At 37.4% G+C, this 13,482-nt stretch overlaps 1 pseudogene; it reads right to left on the bottom strand.

Moving 5' to 3' along the window:
• Nucleotides 1-9,598: 9,598 nt before the first annotated feature.
• LOC131683072 (uncharacterized) lies at nucleotides 9,599-11,943 on the bottom strand (annotated as a pseudogene).
• Nucleotides 11,944-13,482: the final 1,539 nt, after the last annotated feature.

The raw sequence follows: 13,482 nt of genomic DNA, 5'->3' as shown, positions 1-13,482 counted from the left end.
GCTATGGGCTATTGAACAATTGGCAGGTCATAGCACTCTGATAGAAGCATCACTCTTGATAATCAGAGGTTTTTAGTGTTTCTTGATACAAACAAATCAAAAAAAAAAAGTTTAGCATAAAAGGTTTCGAGTGATCGGTGTCAAACATTCAAAAACCGGGGATGGAAAACGTGTGCAACTTTCGTAGCCATATATTTTTCCAAATCATGATAACTGGCCAACAACATTTCGATCCGCCTCAAATTGTTTAAAATCACAGTATTTTCAAATCGATTGGAATTTCTGAATCGGACAAGACCAGTTGAGTTTGAATCTAATATTAATAGTAGACCCCATGTTATATAATACTTTCAGAGAAAATTGGTTAAATCTCACGGTATAAAGATACTTTCCTAAGATTCAAATTTGAAAAATGTTACATGGCTAGTTTTACGAAGATGCGAATTTTAATCCAGCTCGCAATTCTATGATTGTGAGTATTGTGTGAATTATATTAGAATTTAAACTAAACTGTTCCCATTAGGGTCAGACCCAAAAAAATGTGAAAAGCCTTCAGACAGCACAGAAAAGCTGTTAGGAAAACTTGGAGTCTCAAACCGAATTACATCTTTGAGTTTATATAAAAAATTGTATGTTTAATAATGTTCTTGTGTGGTGTCAGATGGAAGAAGTGATGACAATCCTGTAAAAGCTTAGCTATCTGCTGAGAATGGTGTTCATTGCGATAACTGGGGCACTTACGACACAGAACTGCGTAGAACTGAAGAGCTTATAAATACTATCAATTTGGACAGTCTTCGGCTATCTTTTCCAAGCAACTGGAATTTTGCAAAGATTCTAGGGGAATTCTATTGTGCTTCGGAAAGTAAACATTGAGTAGTAGCTTATTACTGAAAGAGAAGCACATACCACAGAGAACAGACGTCCATCTTTAGCGTTCAACTTGTGTAAAAATCACTAACGTTGTCGAAGCTAATTGGGATATCTCCACCCGGTGCGTTACTGTCGTCATGTTTTTAGTGACCGAGTTAGATAGATTGAAAATCGAATTGTAATGCCTGAAGATATTTAGGTTTGAAGAAAACCATTTTTGTTGCTAAAATCACTTTCAACTGTCCAAACAAAAGGTTCTTTTGAAAATTTTCTCCAGGAATAGTCTTATTATCCAGTGTAGCGCATTCCTCTGTATTTGACTTCTAAAGTGCACAGACTCTGGGTCTTACTATAAAAATTGATTCCGTCAGACACTAGTTACACTGTTACCAGTTATATAATACATAAATATTACATTTCTATGCATTGTAATCAATAAATATAACACGTATAGCATAAAATATAGTTAACCCTTAAATGCATAACGCTGTTTTAAAACAATATTACGCAAAACATCTCAAAATTATCACAGTAATGTATTGAAACTAGGAAACAATTTTCAAAAAATTTAAAAAAAATTATTTGCACCTTTGAGGGTAATATGACTCCCATGTTTGGAAATAAAGTAAAGAATCTACTAATTGTGATCTGGCTTCACGATGTTCAGTGCAGGACCAAACAACATGCTCAATGTCATGGTAACCCTCTCCACAAGCACAATGATTACCCTCAACGAGCCCAATACGACGGAGATGCGCATCTAAAGTATAATGATTGGACATGAGCTTAGACATCACACGGATGAAGTCCCTACTTACATCCAATCCTTTGAACCATGCCTTTGTTGATACTTTAGGGATAATTGAGTGTAGCCATCGTCCCATATCTCCATTGTCCCAAGATGTTTGCCAACTAGCAAGTGTCCTCTGTCGAGAAGCGCTATAAAATTCATTGTAAGCGATGGGTCTTTCATATATTTCACCATCTAGTGCACCAATCTTGGCTAAATTATCAGCTTTCTCATTGCCCGCAATAGAGTAATGGTCGGGGAGCCACACTAGGGTAAATTTATAACATTTTCTTGTTAGGTTACTTAGAGATTCTCGTATCTTCCCCAAAAAGAATGGATCGTGATTATCAATCCTCTTTGAGCGTAGAGCTGCAATTGTGCTGAGACTATCAGTGAGGATAAAGTAATGGTTCGGGGGTAAAGTATTAATTATTTGCATACTATAGTGAACTGCTGCTAGTTCCGCTATATAAACAGAGGCGGGTTCTGCAAGTTTGAGAGAAATTGAAAAATTATTGTTGAAAATACCGAAACCAGTGGCCTCACTGATTCGTGACCCATCAGTGTAAAACATTTTAAGGCAGTCTATGTGTTTATGTTTACTTGTGAATATTTTAGGGATCTCCCGCGAGCGTAGATGATCCCGAATTCCACGAATCTCTGCTTGCATGGACGTGTCGAAGAATAAAGTGGATTCAGGAGTATCTAGTATATTGACGTATGTGGGAACATACCTAGCAGGCGTTATTTCTTGTGACATGTGATTGAAATACACTGTCATGAATCTGGTTTGGGGTTGAAGCTCGACAAGTCTTTCAAAATTTTCAATTACTAGTGGGTTCATAACCTCACATCGAATAAGTACACGAGAGGAGAGATCCCAGAATCGGTCTTTTAAAGGAAAAACTCCCGCTAGTACTTCAAGACTCATCGTATGGGTCGACTGCATACAACCTAAGGCAATTCGTAAACAACGATACTGTATCCGTTCCAGTTTAATAATGTGAGTGTTCGCAGCTGAACGGAAACAGATGCACCCATATTCCATTACTGAAAGTATTGTTGTTTGATACAATCTTATCATGTCACTTGGATGAGAACCCCACCATGATCCAGTTATTGTTCGCAGAAAATTTATCCTTTGTTGGCATTTCGTTATTAGATACCTAATGTGGCCTCCCCATGTGCCTTTAGAATCGAACCAAATTCCAAGGTATTTAAAAGTCAGGACTTGGGCTATCGTTCTACCAACCAACTGAAGCTGAAGCTGAGCAGGATCACGCTTCCTTGAGAAAACGACCAACTCTGTTTTCTCCGTAGAGAAATCGATGCCCAGCTTTAAAGCCCAAATTGATAAATTATCCAAGCTATCTTGCAATGGTTGTAAATTTATAGTTTTTGGTCCTGTGGCAGAAACCACCCCATCATCTGCAAGTTGTCTTAGAGTGCATGGGCTGACAATACAATTATCAATGTCATTCACTTAAAACTTATAGAGAAGGGGTCTTTGACAAGAGCCTTGTGGGAGGCCCATGTAACTTATTCTGAGTGTCGCCAAATCGCCATATGAAAAATGCATGTGCTTTTCAGACAATAAATTGTATAAATAATTATTTAATATCGGTGAAAGACCACTTTGATGTAGCTTCTCCGAGAGAACATCAATGGAGACTGAGTCGAATGCTCCTTTTATATCTAAGAACACAGACGCCATTTGTTCTTTTTTTGCGTAAGCGAGTTGGATTTCTGACGAAAGTAGCGCCAGGCAATCATTCGTTCCCTTTCCTCTCCGAAAACCAAACTGTGTATCTGAGAGCAAGCCGTTCGCCTCAACCCAATTGTCGAGACGTCGTAGGATATTTTTTTCCAACAATTTCCTGATGCAGGATAGCATTGTAATCGGTCGATACGAGTTATGATCGGAGGCTGGTTTTCCCGGTTTTGGAATGGCGATAACTCTCACTTGTCTCCAGTCACGCGGGACAATATTCTGCTCAAGAAACTTGTTGAATAAATTCATCAAGCGTCTTTTTGCTAGGTCAGGCAGATTCTTCACCAAGTTGAATTTAATTCTGTCTAGTCCCGGAGCATTATTGTTGCATGAGAGGAGTGCAATTGAAAATTCCATCATTGTCAAAGGCGAATCTATGAAATCGTTACTTGTGGGAGCATCGCGAATGATTTTCTGCGCAGGAGCAGAATCTGGACAAATTTTCTTGGCAAAATTAAATATCCAACGATTCGAAAAATCTTCGCTTTCATTAGTCACGTTTCGATTCCTCATTCTTCTGGTTGTGTTCCAAAGAGTACTCATTGATGATTCTCTTGACAAGCCATCAACGAAGCGTCTCCAATAACTAGACTTTTTGGCACGACGTATACTGTCAAATTTGTTTTGCAAAATGAAATAATTTTCAAAGTTCTCCCCTTTCTGTTTCATAATTTCTTTGTAGGCAACTTGTTTAGCTTCATATGCATCAGAGCACTCTTTGTCCCACCAAGGATTAGGGGGCCGTCTAATTATTGTCATTCCAGGATTGCATTTCGTTTGGCTTGTTCTGCTGCTTCAATAATTAAACCCGCTAGGAATTCATATTCTTCGGTAGGGGGTAGCTCTTCTGTCGAAGCAAGAGAAGTGGAAATTAATGTTTCGTATGTTTTCCAATCAATATTTCGTGTTAAGTCATAAGGAACATTGATTGAATTCGTAAGGCCTAATTCACTGTTAATTGAAACAACGATTGGCAAATGATCGCTACCGTGAGGATCAGGTACAACCTTCCACGTGCAATCTAACCGAAGTGATGTCGAGCACAGAGATAGATCTAATGCACTTGGACGTGCAGGAGGTCTGGGGATGCGTGTTGTGTCGCCAGTATTTAAAACTGTCATATTAAATTTGTCACAAACATTGTATATCAAAGAGGATCGATTATCATTGTAAAGGGAACCCCACAATACTCCGTGCGAGTTGAAGTCTCCCAGTATTAGACGCGGAGCAGCCATGGATTCCACTACCTCAAAAATTTGACGTTGTCCAATTTGAACTTTGGGAGGTATATATATATATATATATATATATATATATATATATATATATATATATATATATATATATATATATATATATATATATATATATATATATATATATATATATATATATATATATATATATATATATAGAAGCGATAGACATGTCTTTGCTTTAATATTCGTTTGGACTGCTACAGCCTCAATGCCAGCAATCATGATGGTGGTAATTCTATGGAAAGAATAGCACTTTTTAATTCCTAGAAGCACTCCTCCATACGGGGTGTCTCGGTCTAGGCGAAAAATGTTGAAATCATTTAAGTTGAAATTAATGTTTGAGGTAAGCCATGTTTCACATAGAGCAAAAGCATCGCATTTTAAATTATGCAGTAAAATTTTTAAGGAATCAATTTTTGGTATGATACTTCTGCAATTCCACTGTAAAACAGTGATGGAGTCTTTCACCTTAGGAGTTGAATTAACCATTGAAAGATATAATTGCTGCAAGGATGGGCCATTGAGCAATCAGCTGCTCTGAAAATGTTCCAATTGTTGGGAGGAAAGCTGAAAGTATACTCTTTAATGGCTCAGAAATATTGAATGCTTTAAAAATCCAATCAACAATTTCAGAAAATTTCAATAATCCTACCCCCGGCTGAGGCTCAGAAGAAGTCGGAATTTTATTGTTTCCAGTAATGGTGTTCTGTTTGGATTGTACGTTCCCAAAACCGGGCGGAATTGATTTCGGTTTTGAATCGGAATTTTTCGGTTTTGGGCGCAGTTTATCTATTGGTGGAGAAATTTTAAGGCCCTTTCTTGGCAGCTTGGGAAAAGAAGACTGTTTTCTTTTTCTGGAATTTCCGGGCGAAACAAATGATGTACCTTCGCACGCTCCGTCAGAGTCAGACTGTTCCGAAAATAGAGATGTGTAAGTGTTTTCTAAAAAGATGGGTTTAGGGGTAGCATTTTTCAACATTTCTGCATAGCAGCGCTTAGACCTGTCCTTCAAGGATCGTTTAATTTTATCCTCGCGCAATTTATAAATGAGGCATGCAGGGGGCTCATGCGAGTTTTCTCCGCACATTAAACATTTTTCTGAATTTTCATTGCATGTATCCTCTTGATGAGAACCCCCACATTTGCCACACCGTGCCTTATTGGAACAGTAAGTGGCTGTGTGGCCAAGCTGTTTACGATTAAGGCAATTCATTACACGAGGGATAAAAAGGCGAACAGGGAGACGAATCTTATCGATAATGACATAGTTGGGCAGCGCAGACCCAGCGAAAGTCACTCGAAACGAGTCAGACAGTCGATAAACTTTTTTATCTCCTTCGTGTGATACTGAATGCAATTGCTTGCATTCAAGTATCTTTACGTTTTTAAGTATGGTGTCTTTGAAACGACCAACCCCATGCTTAATTGAGTCATCAACAGTCAAACTCGATTCTGTGATGACCCCATCAATTTCAATTTCCTTTGAAGGAATATACGCTCTATATTCACGCGTAAAAAGCTCGCAAGAAGCAATTGCATTGGCTTGTTTGAGACTACCAACGACAATGCGTATTTTATCTTTATTAACTTTGACGATCTCTTTTACATCCGGGAATCGCGAAGTCAAATCTTTCGAAATTTGAATGATATTTAGCGCCTTTACTTTACGCCTAATAAATACAATCCATGGTCCCGTTGACGACTCTGGGTAAATTTTAATTCTAATCGGGTTTACATTTTCAGCAGAAGGCTTAGGGGGAGGGTCTGTTACTCGTTCTCTCATCTCGTCATCCATTTTACCTACACGCAAAAGAAAGTTGTGGTAAAATTTACTATATTAGAGGGTTAAATTAAAAACAATGTACCCACGATTTTCAGCTGATAATACAATGATTTTATCATAACCATGCAACATGTCATTTTTACCATATCATACTTTTTGGATTTTTACCATGTTTGTAGTATTTCAATGTTTATGCATGATAGTCGTTTTCACTGTGAAACTAGTTAAATTGATAGGTACACGCATAAAATTTTTGCGGTTCAAATTACTATTTTAGAGGGTTAAATTAAATACCCACAATTTTCAGCTGATAATATTGTGCTTTTACTGCAACGATGTAAATAGTATTTTATACCATATCAAATTACCTGGGTGTTCTGTATATTATACCATGTGTGTAGTATTTAATTTTCATGAATGGTGTTTATTTTTACTATGAAAGCAGTCAAATTGATAACTAGAGTATTCCTCGTTCATAGTAATTTTGACCCCGCTGGATATACTTTTTACTATGTGTGCAGTACTGTAATAGTACAACAGGGTAAACACTCCAGTTGTCAGAATAGGGGTCAAGTGTTCAATTGCCGAATTCCTTTTGTTTACGTTTTGGAATTATAAGCTTAGAACACAAGGTCCCTATTATAACAACAATTAATATATGTTTGAAAAAAGCTGATTTCTGTTCAATATTTTTTTATACAAAAAACTTCTTAAGTCTAATAAACTTCTTTGTATCTACATTATATACATGTATTGGGGGTCCATCAAATAAGGTTACATTACAGATTTCGAACTTTGATATAATATTTTCATGCACTTCAAGCGATGCAAAATGGTATGAGTAATCACCAATAAGCCATGTTTGACAAGCTAAAAATAATTCATTGTCGAGCACCAGCAAATCTTTAATTTCGAATAATTCAACTTTGCGCATATTATGATCTGACTTGGTGACGAAATTTCCAACTTTGTATGCTGTACCTTTATATGTTACTGCTTTACAAGCATAGAATTCGTCCGAAATTAAGTTACTTTTATACGATAAAACACTGTAATATGGCAATTCAGGTACTTTTATGCAAACAGCACTCCGAAACGAAATGTTCTTCTCATTCTCTGACATTTTTTCATATTTTGCATAAAGTACATATGAGCTTTTATACATAATGTTAGACATATATTTTTTCGTGATGTAATGTTGCGACTATACTGTTTGAATATTTGATGCATGGATTCAAAACGAAAGCTCCAAGTATACCTAGGAGGTCCGATTTTCTTTATTACGTCGACGTAATGTAAAAGTATGTGAAATTTAGGTTTCAAGGTCGCGCCAAATAATTTCTGATAAAGTGTATGATGATAAATAATTTGTTCTTGAAGTATCTCTAATATTTCGGAATCAAAACATGGAAGAATCACTAAATCTGTTAGTTCTACTAACGACATCATAAAATTCCACACTCTGTCATTCTGAGGGATCAAATCACCGAAAAGTAAGGGAAAGTAACGAACAAGGAGCATCATTTCGCGAGCAGTCATTTTGAATGAGGATAATTTAATTTGTTGTAGTGTGATTGCCTTAATTGACTTTTGATTTTCTGTGTTACCATAATCAAACATTTTTATGCGATAGTTAATAACATTCAATGAGATTTTCAGTGTTGTAATCATGTATTCGAAAACAAAGGTAAGGTCGTAAGCGCATATACCATGTGAAAAGAAATCGTGCATTACATCAACCGCAGCGAAATCTCCAACATGGTAATACTGCAATCTATTAAAACCACATTCCTCCTTTATCCCTGACTCTTTTACGTTTTTTGTCAAATCTATTGCATATGATTCTTTATTTCGACTCAAGTTTGGATCCAATGTCACAGATTGTTGACACTTATTTCTGTGCAGTTTGCAAAATCTGCAGTACAAAAGAGAGTTAAATGAGGTAGTATATCCCATCAATAGATTCATGCCTAAGTTATCGCCAAGTATTCCCATTAGTACGAAATATACTTTTACAACATTATTTTCCACGATCAACTCGATTCCGTCTTGTTCAAGCTCAATTAAAATATTAATGAGTGCATTCAACGCTCGTGATGGCCCATGTTTTGCAATATCTGATGCTTTAACGAACCCAGCTACGAAAATACAGCTTAATCGCGACAAATAGCGGGAAGGAATCGTTGGTAAGCTGTAATAAAGTCCACACACTTTGTGGGTTCCCGAATGTGCACCTATAGCATCGTTTAGTTCTGCTTCATCAGAATACAAAAAATATGGTATGACTAATCGTTCACCGTACATAGGCTTAACTGTTTTCCATAAACTTCCATTTACAACATTTGATATTTTATTTGTCTGCTCTAGTCTTGCCATATTCTGCATAGTTTGTTTAAGCATGGATCCGGTTTCAAAAAACTTTTTAAGCTGAAATTTGATTGGTGTAAGACATCCCTTCGATACGATGTTACCGTCTTCGTCTTCATACTGAATAACTTGAGGAGTTTCTCTCATGTTCAAATTTTTAAGATGGGTATTTAGCCTGTGCTCTGTACATATGAAATTAAATGGATCGCGTAAGTCACTCATTAACTCTAAATGCATTGGATCTTCTTGGATATTTGATATTTTGCTAAGAGTATCTAATATCGGGTTTAGAATGTCTTGAGTAATGTTATGTTGGATTTCAATTATATCTTTTCTGCTTAGATTTTTTTTGCTATGTAAATTTATAGTGAAACTTAGGAATATTTCTCTTAAATTACTTCTCATTTCTAATATTTCTTCTTCTTTACTTTTTGCACGCTCCTCGTCTTCGATGTTATTACTGCATAACTCCTGTACAGTCAGGTATTCGGTAGTTTCGTTGGAGATGGTTTCGACAATAGACGCTTGGATCCCTGTTTCATACTGGATGTGTGATGATGCACTGCTATGTTGAAATAATGAGTAATGACAATGGTTTACGTGGCGCTTAAAACGATGCACGTCCTTGAACAGTGTTGCCGGTTGGCATGCAGTGCACTTGTAATTTGAAATAGCAGGAGCTCCATGCTCAACTCGAATGTGTTCAAATAAGTTACTAATAGTTCGAAAAAATGTAGGGCACAAATAGCAATCCATCACTTATTCTCTCCTCGGTGGGCTTTTAGATAGGTGATCAACTGTAGAAGCTGGTTGTTTTTAGATTTTTTTTTGTAGTCGATCCCGTAAAAATATCTGGTCACGAAGCACCAGAAGACCTCACAACTTTCTGGAAAGCTGTAACCGATTACGTGTTTCAGTTTTATAATCACATCAATGCAACGCAGATATGACGGCAATCTATATTCAAACTTTGCGGTCACGACATAAAACGCTTCAATGTTTTCAATGCAACCTACAGCATATATACGCGGTGACATCTGAATTCTCGCAGCTTCACAATCCCCACGCACCGATCGGAGGTCATCGCGATAGTCATCGTTCGTTTGACAAATACAACATACATCGAATTGTGCCTGTAGTATCGTGGGTAGTTTTCGACCAGTGCTTCGTGTAGGCTTAATAATTGCTTGAAAAACGTAGCATATAATCAAATTTCGGCTATCTGGAATTTGTAAAATTGGTTGATTATTTGAATAAATTTTGTTTCTTAAAACATTAGTGACAGAACAACAAGACACACGCCACATAAAATAATCACTATGAATTTCGTGCTAGATATTCACAAGCGGGAAAAGCAACAACGTGTTACTGCATGAATATAATCTACAATGTATATTTGGTGTGATCTGTGTGCTGTTACCTCGTCTGCGGACAGCTTAATTCTTACCTTGGCAAACAGGCGATTCATCTAGAAGACTCAGAAGTTGCCGGGAGTGGTCGTCTCTGATTTCATTTGTTCGGACATAGTTTAGGAAGTGATCAGCAAACAGTTCCCAATCATTGAACAGTTTCTCAGAATTTCCGAAGAGATAGTCGAAATCCGTATCGATCTGCAAAAAAGAACGGAATGTTTTTAATCTAGCGCCAATGTCCAATTTACTTTAATGTTACAAGAACAGTTGTTTGGCGTTGCACATACATGCCAATTAGAGAACAGTAGTCGCTAACTAGAATATAAACATATTGCTATTAACGAATGGGTACTAATTTCAATCCTCAGGTAGTCCAAACTTTTATTATGCTTTTTAGACATGGAATATTTGTGAAATAGTCCAATATGGTGTAAAATGTGCAACAGTGTACTCACCAGTAGGTATCCAGTTTCATCAAGAATTCTAGGCCATTCAGAAAGCACGTCGGTTTTTTCAATATCAACTTCGTTAATAATAGCTCTCAGTCGCAAGGGCATTGACTCTCTCCACTTTAGCTGAACTTCTTCTGCTGGAGCGAAGTTATTTTGCAGCCAGTTTCAGTGTTGATAGCTTTGTGATGTCTGAAAATTACCAAAAATAAAAATATGCTAAACAGCCGTTATCATGTAGTTTACCGACCGTCTTCAGAAAGATTAAGTGCACTGGACTTAGCCTCGCAGAAAATCTTTTCCGTTTCCGTAGCAGACTTAGCTTTAACTGGTCTTTTCTTATTCCGGTTATGGAATCGATCGTATATTAAACCGGATGGATGTTTCTTATCAGCTTTCGCGTCCCTAGGATTGTAGTAGATTTCCTGTAGATAAATGACAATGTAATTATGATAAATGCAACGTGTAACCAGAAATTTACTGCTAGCTCCATCGGAAAACGTTCGGCAATCAATTCAGCAAATTTTGCCATATCGGGTAGAGGAAAATATAAATCGTTAGCGATGTAGTAATCGACAACTGTGTGGGCCAAGTGCTTCCTGTGCGTGGCATCGAGGATTTGATGTTTTTGAAAATATTTTGCAACAATTTTCCCCTTCTCATTGCGGCGAAGAATGTCATTTAATAACTCCGCTGTTACGGAAGTTGGCAGTAGGCGATACTTCGAATGTGTTACCACTGTTGTTGGCACTTCAATTGGAATAGCGGCCGTATAATTCCGACTTGCATTCGATGTACTAGCCGATTGAAATAAAATGCTTTCAGGCCACAAAACCAGCTTTTGGCGCAGTGCAAATTTATGACCGGTCCATTTGGCAACCGAAAACACATCGTCCAACGATCTGTCGGTCATTTCCTTCAGATACTGGACTGAGAAACCGTGCTCTGTAGTACGGGTTATGTACTATAGTTATAAAGTTTTTTCACACTTCATTTTATTTATGGATACTTACGGATAAGAATGGCGTAAATAGATGGGCTTAAATTCCATTTACAAATCAAATCCTGTAGCTCCGGATTGTGGTCCTGTTCTGCGATAAAATAAAGACACAAACCAGAATAATTCCTCATAAAAGCATCATTGCTATCATTCAGGCACTCACCTTCAATATTATCGACGTCGGCAAGGGTGTCGTCCACTATCATACTAATTTTTTCAACTTTTTGTAGCAAACTCATTTTTTTAAAAATTATTATCCTTTAAAACAAACCTCGCGCGACGCAGCACAAAAACAATTTGATTTTATCAAAATGGCGCAAACTAGCGTCCCATACCACTGATGAAAATTACTATAATTATAGTAAATTTCAAGAAAAATGTAGTCAGCTGAAATTTGTTGGCACATCACATTTGAGTTAACTAAAAATATAGTAAATTTCAGAATTTAAGAGAAAATTTAAGATGCGGTTTCAGAAACACGTGTAGTAAACTCAACCGCAAATATAGTATTTTTAGCACAAAAACGTAGTTGATTTAACTGTAGAAAAGAGTTAACGTTACCATTAGATTTCTAACGGAAAAATAGTATTTTTTGCAATAACGCAATTAAATTGACTTTATTTTCTGTTATTGTGAACATTTTTCACTATAGTAAATTTGAACATAGTTTTATTGTAGTGTTTACAAGAATATTATTTTCTGTGTAGCAATAAAAACTATCACAAAAAGGAATGAAAAATATACCTGTTATCTGCTATCTCTTAGATGACGAAAACACCGGTAGAACACACCTCATGTGGTACGTTGTAAACTCGGTGCCCGTTGTTTGACAATGTGACACTTGCTGTCCTTCTTCGTCGCGTTGCTTCTTCAGTAGAGAAATAGGCCACCTGCAACACTTCAAAACTCTCTCCGGTTAAGCTGCTCGTCGGTATCACCACCACACGCGCGCTCTCTCCGTTTCCGCCACCGCGGTAGACCTGTGGCTTGCTGCGAAAATCACACTGTCGATGCGGCACTTTTCGGTGCCACTTGTTTTCCTTATTCGTCGTACCACTTCTGCGGTAGACAAATAGAGCAAATGGGTCTATCTGTGACGCTTCCCCTCTCGTCGATTAGAATTGCCCGACGACACCAATACAATATATTTTTTCTGTGTGTACAGGCACGATCACTGTCGATTTCTGCCACCGCGGTAGGCAAATTCGTCTACCCGCGGTTTGCTGTCAAAACACCACTTGTCGAGGATGCCGTTGACCACGCCTCCGACGTATCAACTGTCGACTCACACTTAACAAACTGATCTCTCTCTCCCACAAAAACGCATACAGCATCTCGCACTCCGTCACTCTCTCGAGAACAAAACCTTCCACCTGGAGGCACAACCGTCTCGGCCGGTTGCAAAAACTGTTATCCAACTGTTGGTTGTCATTGGGCACGTCAAAATGACTCGGGGCGAGAATGTTCAGTCCATCATTTTCCTGGTGTCGCTGCTGAAAAAGAACTGCAGAACATTTGTTCGCTGCACATTAAATTTTGGATGAGAAGTGCCCAGTACGTAAGATACTGTTGCAAAGTAATGGGAAAGCAATAAAACTTGTCAGCTAAGGTGAATCGATTCTTGTATACTATCAATGCCGAAATAAAGCCTTCATTTCTTGGAGAGTATTCTTAGCATGTATAACAAACAAAGAAAGGACACAAGATGCTAGAATAGCACTATAATCCTGTCAATCATATTTTTAATTAAACTGTCTGCTCTAAAGATATCACCAAGG

This window comes from Topomyia yanbarensis, chromosome 2 (genome assembly GCF_030247195.1).
Source record: "Topomyia yanbarensis strain Yona2022 chromosome 2, ASM3024719v1, whole genome shotgun sequence".
Lineage (NCBI taxonomy): Eukaryota > Metazoa > Arthropoda > Insecta > Diptera > Culicidae > Topomyia > Topomyia yanbarensis.
This window is presented reverse-complemented; position numbering and strand designations above follow the sequence as displayed.